This window comes from Phoenix dactylifera, chromosome 13 (assembly GCF_051530095.1).
Source record: "Phoenix dactylifera cultivar Ajwa chromosome 13, Ajwa_hap1_PhDact_Kaust_v1.1, whole genome shotgun sequence".
Classification (NCBI taxonomy): domain Eukaryota; kingdom Viridiplantae; phylum Streptophyta; class Magnoliopsida; order Arecales; family Arecaceae; genus Phoenix; species Phoenix dactylifera.
In genome coordinates, this window is record NC_143202.1 from 8799680 (window position 1) to 8808925 (window position 9246).

The window sequence follows — 9246 nt, forward strand, 5'->3', positions numbered from 1 at the left end:
CCTTTTGCATTAGGTGCTATTTTAGATTTTTCATTTTTATCTATTGTATCCCAAGCTTGTGCATTTTCTGCTAAAAGATCAAAATAATCCCAGGCTTCATTTGGTTCCTTACTCATGAATTCACCATTACACATCATTTCTACAAATTGTCTCATATTTGAGGACAAACCATCATAAAAGAAACTAATGACCCTCCAAATTTCATATCCATGATGTGGGCAAGCAAGCAGAAGGTCCTTAAATCTTTCCCAACACTGAAAAAATGTTTCTCCATCTTTTTGTGCGAAGTTCATAATATTTCTTCTAAGTGTGTTTGTTTTATGTGTTGGAAAGAATTTCTTTAAAAATTCTCTTGTCATTTCTTGCCAGGTGGCTATGGTCCTAGGCCTTAAGGAGTGTAACCATGACTTAGCTTTTTCCTTTAAAGAAAAAGGAAATAACTTAAGCTTAACTACCTCTTCAGTGACATCATTGAAATGAAGTGTTGAACACACTTCATCAAATTCTTTTAGGTGCAAATAGGGACTTTCAGAATCAAGTCCGTGAAACTTTGGGAGTAATTGGATTATTCCTGGTTTCATGTCAAAAGCTCCCGCAACAGTAGGAATAACCATACAAGATGGGGTACTGGTCCTAGTGGGTTGTAGATAATCACGAAGCGTTCTAATAAGTAAATCATCTTGAAATTCATTATCTCCCTGATTACTACCATTATCTTCCATTTGATTATTTGAACTTTTATCCCTAGATTCAACTCGGAATAATCTTTTCGTTTTATCCCTTTGCCACAACCGCATATACTGAACAATTAACCAGTCGACTTTTTTTTTAGTTATTATTATTATTATTTATTTATTTATTTATTTTGTATATATATATTTTTTTTAGAGTTTTGGATGAGTATGAATATTACCTAAAGCTATGAATATTGACACCCTGCTACTAAAATTATTCACAATCAAACAGTATCAAAGCATAGCACCCTTATTTCTAATGTTTTCCTAAAAATTTCTAGACAGCTCCTAACTGGTTTGAAGAGTACACTTAAGCCTCCAATCCGATCTAATAACCTAGTCGACCAGGTAAGCTCCCAGGTAAGTGGAGGGGTCACGATGCGTATAGCAAAGGTCCCACTTAAAACCCACTTTCCTCGAACAGAAACTGTCTCCCTTCAATCACTTAGAGGGACAAAGCTTGCCTAGACATCGATCGGGGTCATAGAGCGAAATTGGTGCAACTTTCAGTGGTCTTCATCCTATTGAGCTCGAATATCCTTAGGGGCCAACGTCTAGTTGATTTTAATTAGGCTTAGGATATTTATGCACTGAGATGATTTTTGGGCTAAGGACGAGTGATGAAATTCCGACCTTATCTTTTTAATGGGTTCAGCCCTTAGAATATTTTATGCAAATGCTTTATACTATATGCAACAATCAAGAAGATTTTTAACATTTTATGTCATGACATTAAATTGCATTTGAATAGTTGATCAAGCAAACTAGCTAAATTTTTTTCTTTTTATTTATTTATTATTTTATTATTTTAATTAATAATTTTTTTTAATAATTTTTTTAAAACAAGAGTAAAATTCTAATGTAGGAAAAATAGGACTAGTATGAACAAAACAGAAAAATTAATTTAAATACTCACGGCCGGAGTTCGTTCACTCCGGGAATCCAAAAATTTGATCTTGATCTTCCTTGTTACTGGTCCCGCTTTTTTGTCGTCCTTGAATCTGTAAAGATTTGAAATTTCAGCCGTGTTAAAAATAAAGAAAAATTGAAGAACTAGAAATTAAAAATTGAAATTTGCAGCCTTGTTCTCGTTCGCATGTTGCAAATCCCCGGCAACGGCGCCAAAAACTTGCTACGATTTTAATCTTGCTCTTTTTAAAAGAGAAATTAAACGTAGGATACCCCAAGTATAGGGTGTAGCAAAGTAATATTCTTGGTGAGTCCGAGATTGTATCCACAGGGATTTGACAGTGAACAAAAACTAAAGGCTAAATAATATTCAGATTGATAAAAATATAACTAAGGCATTAGGATTCAGCCTAGCACTTAATCATGCTTTTCTTAAAATCATCTATTAATCATAATTAAATAGATTTATTTTATGGGCAGCATTACAGTAATTCTATTTTAAACTACAGGAATTTCTAAGCATCTGTTATACCCGGGGGAAATAACAAATCAAAGAAAATATATGAGTTTGAAATAATTTCTATAAATTTACTGCACCATAAATCAAATCAAAAATATTAAAATCCCATTGATGATTAAATGAAATACATGAAGAAAATGCTAGGCTTTTCCCTAGCCTTAGCTAGAGAAGATTTAGCTACTCATATGAAATGGAAACATTTTTATAAAAAGGATTAGTAAAGAATAACTTAAAATAAACATAAATCCCTTTTCTTTTTTTCTTTGGTTCAGAAAACAGAGCACCCTGTTTTCTTCTCCCAGCTGCTTTCGCCCTTCCTCCGTGCCAACTCCCAGGGGAATGTAGTCGGTTGGAGAGAAAAAAATGAAAGGCCTCCTCTCTTCCGACTGGGAAAGATGCAAATGTTGGCTTCCCCCTCCTCTCCTTGTTCCGTCCCTAGCTCTCCTTTGCCTCCACCGGCAGCAAAGACTTGGGATGGGAAGAGCCGCTAACACTTGGATGGATCCACCCGATGCCTTCCCTCCTCCCAAACCCGGCTGGTAAGATCCTTTCTTTTTCTCCCCACATCTCTTCTTCACCTGGGTCCTTTTATAGGCTACGGTTGCTTGGGACGGTTTTGAACGCTGATGAGACGCGGCTTGGAGATGGGAAGTTGCTGGGAAACCACGGGTGTTGGGAAGACTCCTCAGATGGCTGGAATTTATTCGCTGGGAAGGGAGTGGAGGACTCGGCTGGATGAAACGATCGAATGCCAGGACGCTTGGGATGCTCTTCATGGCTGGGACGGTTCTCTGTTGCTTGGAAGCCAAAAGAGCTTGGGGAGTTGCTTCACGGATGAAAGAAAGAGCCAGTTTGGCTTTGGATTTCCCTCGCTGCTGTTGGGAATTTGAAGATGAAACGATTGTTGTGACGCTTCTGCTGCTGGAAAAGAAGTGGAGGACTCGGCTTGGGACTCTTCTCCTCCCGATGGCTGCTGGCCGCCTCCTCTTCCGTCACACGCTCCACGCTTGGATGAGCTGGGAAGAAATAGGGGAGACGGAAGGACGCTGATGAGATGCCATGATGCTTGGAGAGCCACACGGACGGTTGAAGATGCTAAGAATTTGTTGAGCTCGGAACGCCAAGCATTGGGCTCAAACCCAGCGTTATTGGGTCTTTTGAATTACTTGTACTCAGACACAAATAAAACATTAATTAATTAATTTTATTAATAAAGATTAGCTATAATACTAATTAAGATAATACAAAATTTTCACTTTTGTACTCTCATCATCGGTCCACAGGGATTGAAGAATAAGTTATTTTTCTTTTAAAAATAAATCAAGAAGAAGGATTCGCTAACATGATTTAACTAAATTAAACTATGAGTGCGAATTATAATTTATCAGAGTAAATAGATCTAGGGTTTGGAATCTACCACATAGCATTGCATCAAGGACTGTGTTCTTAATTTTTGTCTTTTGGAGAGGCATGCAATTTGGCTACAAGCCTTTTAAAATAAAATCATAAAGAGTGTTAGGAAGATCCATCTTCGGTGTAGCATGAAGTGTCCACCTAAGGATGTTAATCTTGGATGCAGCACACTTCATCTTCCTAGGCATGGATCATCTTAGACTACTTTAGCAAACATGATTAGTAACTAGCATGCTCAAAGTTTAAATATCATAAAGGAATATTTCATTGAAAATAAGAATTTAAACAAGCTCCAAAATAATAAAAAAGTAAGAACTACAATTGCCCTGATACATTGCTAGGGCTTCATCCAGCCCTAGACTAGACGTTTAGCTGAGCATGGCTTCCGGACGACCTCCCATCTTCAAATGAAAGTCTTCACCTCCCATTATTCCCAAAATATCCAAAATACTCTCTCTCCCCCCTCCTTTCTCTCTTTTTTTATTTCTTTTTCGCTTCTTCTCTCTCGGATTTCTTCTTCTTTTCACCAAAACAGGGGGTCTCCCCTATTTTTCTCCATCGAGCTCCCCTAAGCCGATGGCCACCCTCCTCCTTTTATAGAGGATGAAGGGCGTTAATCCGTGGAACGGCTGGATCTTGGGAGTGATCCGTGGAGCGCCGGATTGATTGTAGATGGCCAGAAATGGAGCTGGCCGCTGGATCGACGGGAGGTGGACGGAAGAAGATGAGATGGACGTGAGATCGATGGGAGGCTGATGTGGAATGTCTGGATCCGGAGAAGACAGGGACAGAGCTGGAGATGGATGCCGAGCTGGGTTACCGGCTGTTTGGAGCCGATCACGGCTTGGTGCTAGGAATAAATCCGGAAGGGAAGACGTCGCAGATGCTCGGGTGCTGGGCGATTGCTGGGTCGGAGGCATCACGGGCGGAAGAAGAGGCGGGGGATCTGGTCGCTGGCTGCACTGCATGGGAATCGTGGCTGGAACGGGAGAATCGATGGGTGGCCACTCGATTCTCGGCCGTGATCCACCGCGGGAGGAAGAAGATGAACAGTGAAGATTTTATCCTGTTGTGAATGCGCTGGGACGAGCAGCCGGTCTGGGATGCTGCGGCTGTAAACGGAAGGGAGTGATCTGGGAGGATTAGGAGAAGACGACGATGCGTTCGGCTGGGAGGAACTCCTTTGATCGTGCGGGGGAGGATGCGGAGGGGATCACGCGGTATGTTCCAAAACAGGGAGGGGAAGAGATTAAATATGATGTGGGAGATGAATGCGTGAGAGTTATTATATATATATATTTATATTTTTTTTATATATTTTCTTTATTATTATTATTATTATTATTATTATATTATTTATTTTGAAAAGTGGTTGAGGTCCACTCGGGTAGGTTGGAAGGGCTTGGTCCTAAATCTAAAATAGAGGAAGTTTGGACACGTGGAGAAAATGGGAGAGGCCTCTGTTTTGCTAGGTTGGGAAGCTTGGTGCACACTGGGAATTATGACGTGGACAAAGGAATGGATAGCTTCATGCACATGTGGGAGAAAGCAATCCACATATGGAACTGATTGGGACTAATTCGTGAATGGGGTGACTCGACCTGCACACATTAGACTAGATTAATATAGAAAATCAATCAAACTTGAATAATTTGTCTAATGATAAATGAAACACATTTTCCTATGTTTAAATCCAAAGTTTGTGCATAAAAATAATAATAAGTGCTAGGTAAAGGAGATTAATTCATATATTATTTAGCACTTATCACACCCCCAAACCTACATTTTGCTAGTCCTCGAGCAAAATAGAAAAGAAATTGACTCACTTTTGTAGGAATCGCGATTGCATTTACCGTATGCAATAAGGCTTTAAACCCTTAGGTGGCCCTAGTGGACGAGTTTCGTCTCATGAGAGTTTCCAGCTCAGACACCCACAAACTGCTGTAAATCATTTATTATTATTGTTATTATTAAAATCTAATTTAGGATACATAAATGATAAGAATTTTAAAGCACACACGGTTTTATTTACTAAGTCAGTCCAAATTCTAGGTTAGTATGCAATCTAAGTTGAAGTCATTAAGTTTCTGTTTAGGAAGTTGTAAGACTTATTTATACTGGAGTGCTCAGTAAAATCTGGACCGTATACAAGCTAAGAGTTTGGATCTCCAAAATATTGCAAAGACTAGTAGTTTCCAAGGATTGGTCGAAGGAACCTACTCACTGATTCAAAATCATCTTATCTGCAGGATTTCGAGAGTTATGGATGTTTACTTTAGTACCTCACGGGCTTTATCTGTAATATTCCAGTTTACTCGAATTTTTACAACGACGGTTTTCATACTATTGTCTTTTTCAAGGTCAATACAACATTTTTTTTCTTAATTTTTTTTAAGAAAGATATATAAATTGTGCACTTTTACTCTTGTGGTGATTTCTCCGTGTAACGAGCAGTCAGTCGACAACTCTCACACCAGTTGGCATAAGGTGTCGGGCATCAAGACTCCCCTACAGACTTATGCTCGAAGTCCTCATCACAAGCCCACTTGACCTAAATCCATTTTTATTGATGATTTTTTTTTATTTTTTTATTTTTTTTTGAATTAGATAAGTATGATTCATCAGGATCCAAGGTTGCTACTATATTATCAACATATTGTCGAGCCTACACCTTAGAAGGGTCGGCCAGTGTGTAGTGAAATTTTAAAGTATTAATTAGCTTACAACTTCCTAAGAGAGACTTAATAAAAAGAACTTAAATTTATATTACTTCCGACTAGTCATTGGGCTTTTTAGATTTTATATACCTTTTGTATTTATCATTCTCGCATAAATGTATAGAAATTAGGTTTTTAAAAACAAAAACTTTTTTTTAAAATTTTTATTATTATTATTATTTATTATTATTTTATAAAAAATGAAAATGAACACACATTTTTTTTTCTTTTTTTTGGATGAAAATCAAGATAAATATCCCCAAACCTAAACTTGACATTGTGAAGTGAAAACGAATGCAAGAGATGCAAACAAAAAAAATGATTAAAAATATTTAAAAATATATCCCTAAACCTAAACCTAACATTGTCCTCAATGTTAAAAAAAATTAAAAGAATTAGGTTGCCTCCCAACAAGTGCTAAGTTTATTGTCTTCAGCCAGACACAGTGCATCCTCAATTATTTTGATAAATAGGGTTCGTCAAATTAAGGGATTCGATTAATTGTCCATCGACAACATAGTCCACATAAGGTTTTAACCTTTGACCATTGACTTTTAAAACATGTCCACCATTGAGGTGTTGGATCTCTACTGCACCATAAGGAGAAACCTTTTTCACTACGAATGGTCCATCCCACCTAGAGCGAAGTTTACCCGGAAAGAGTCGCAACTTGGAATTGAATAGCCAAACCTTTTGACCAGGTTCGAAGGACTTACGGTTAATATTTTTATCATGAAAAGCCTTAGTCCTTGCTTTATAAATTTTAGCATTTTCATAAGCCTCATTGCGCAATTCTTCAAGTTCACTTAGTTGGAGTTTTCGGTGAGGACCAGCTACTGCCATGTCTAAGTTAAACTTTTTGATAGCCCAGAAAGCTCTATGTTCAAGTTCTACTGGTAAGTGACAAGCTTTTCCAAAAACTAATCGGTAGGGAGACATGTCAATAGGAGTTTTGTAGGCAGTACAATAGGCCCAGAGTGCATCATTTATCCTTTGAGACCAATCTTTCCTATCGGAACGTACCATTTTTTCTAAGATGTGTTTTAACTCCCTATTGGACACCTCGACTTGTCCACTCATTTGGGATGGTATGGGGTAGCAACTTTGTGGATGATGTTATATTTGCGAGCCAAAGCCTCGAAAGACTGGTTGCAAAAATAAGATCCCCCATCACTGATGATGGCTCAGGGTGTGCCAAAACGACAAAAGATGTTTTCATGTAAAAATTTAATCACAACCTTGTGGTCATTAGTTTTAGTGGCGACAGCTTCTACCCATTTTAAAACATAATCAACCCCAACAAGAATATATTCGAAACCAAAGGATGGTGGAAAAGGACCCATAAAGTCAATACCCCAGACGTCAAAAATTTCTACAATTAAAATAGGATTGAGAGGCATCATATCTCTATGAGAGATGGTACCCATCTGTTGGCATCGTTGACAAGTTTGGCAAAAGTTATGGGCATCTTTGAAAAGAGTGGGCCAATGAAATCCACTCTGTAAAACTTTTGCTGCAGTTTTTCTACCCCCAAAATATCCCTTACAAGCTTGTGAATGGCATAATGAAAGAATACTTTGAAATTTGCATTCGGGGACACATCGACGGATTACTTGATCGGGACAATACTTGAATAGATCGGGATCATCCCATTAATAGAATTTCACTTGTGAAAAGAATCGGTTCTTGTCTTGAGTTGACCAATCATCAGGAATTCGTCCTATGGCCAGGTAATTTACTATGTTTGCAAACCATGGTGTTTTTATTCCTCGTACCTCAAATAATTGTTTATCTAGGAAAGCATCATGTAAGGGTGAGGTATTCTTAGAAGGCTCAAGAAGAATCCTAGATAAGTGGTCTGCTACGACATTTGCGGTTCCTTTCTTGTCATGAATTTCTAGGTCAAATTCTTGTAGTAAAAGAATCCATCGAATCAGATGGGGTTTGGTGTCCTTCTTTGCAAGAAGGTGTCGAAGGGTAGCATGATCAGTGAATACGGTAACCTTGGATCCTAATAGGTAAGATTGAAACTTGTCTAGCGTGAATACTGCAGCTAGCAATTCTTTCTCGGTGGTGGTGTAGTTCAATTGTGCATCTGAGAGTGCTTTACTAACATAGTAAATGACATGAGGTACTTTATCTAGCGGTTGCTCTAAAATTGCCCCAATTGCATAGTCGGATGCGTCACACATTAATTCAAATGGAAGGGTCTAATTAGGGGGCCGTATGATAGGTGCAGTGGTCAATTTCGAGCGAAGATTTTCAAATGCCTCCTCGCATGCTTTATCAAAGACAAAGGGAGTGTCCTTGGCAAGAAGATTGCACAAGGGTTTGGAAATCTTACTGAAATCGTGAATGAAGCGACGGTAGAAACCAGCATGGCCAAGGAATGATCGGATTTGTTTCACAGTTTTGGATGGAGGGAGATTGGAAATAAGATCGACTTTGGCTTTATCTACTTTAATGCCCCTCTTGGACACGACGTGTCCCAAGACTATGCCTTCTTGAACCATGAAATGGCTCTTCTCCCAACTTAACACTAGGTTGGTTTCCTTACATCTTTTCAGAACTAGAGTTAAATTATCCAGACAATCGTCAAAAGATAGGCCAAAAACTGAGAAATCATCAATGAACACTTCTAGAAAGTTTTCCACCATATCTGAAAAAATGGCCATCATGCATCGTTGAAAAGTTGCGGGTGCATTGCATAGTCCAAAAGGCATCCTCCTATATGCAAATGTCCCAAATGGGTAAGTAAAGGTGGTTTTCTCTTGATCGTCCGGGTAAACAGGTACTTGATTATATCCAGAATAACTATCTAAGAAGCAGTAGAAACCTTGACCAGCCAACCGTTCCAAAATTTGATCTATGAAAGGTAGAGGAAAATGGTCTTTCCTAGTCATTGAATTAAGTTTTCTGTAGTCAATGCACATGCACAACCCGTGGTTGTGCG

The 9246-nt window shown here is 38.5% G+C and overlaps 1 non-coding gene across 1 annotated transcript; it reads left to right on the top strand.

The window, feature by feature from the left end:
• The first annotated feature begins 204 nt into the window (after positions 1–204).
• Positions 205–311, top strand: LOC148715142 (small nucleolar RNA R71). The gene has a single exon (XR_015974232.2). It is a non-coding gene; the product is annotated as a small nucleolar RNA R71 (small nucleolar RNA).
• The last annotated feature ends 8935 nt before the right edge of the window (positions 312–9246 follow it).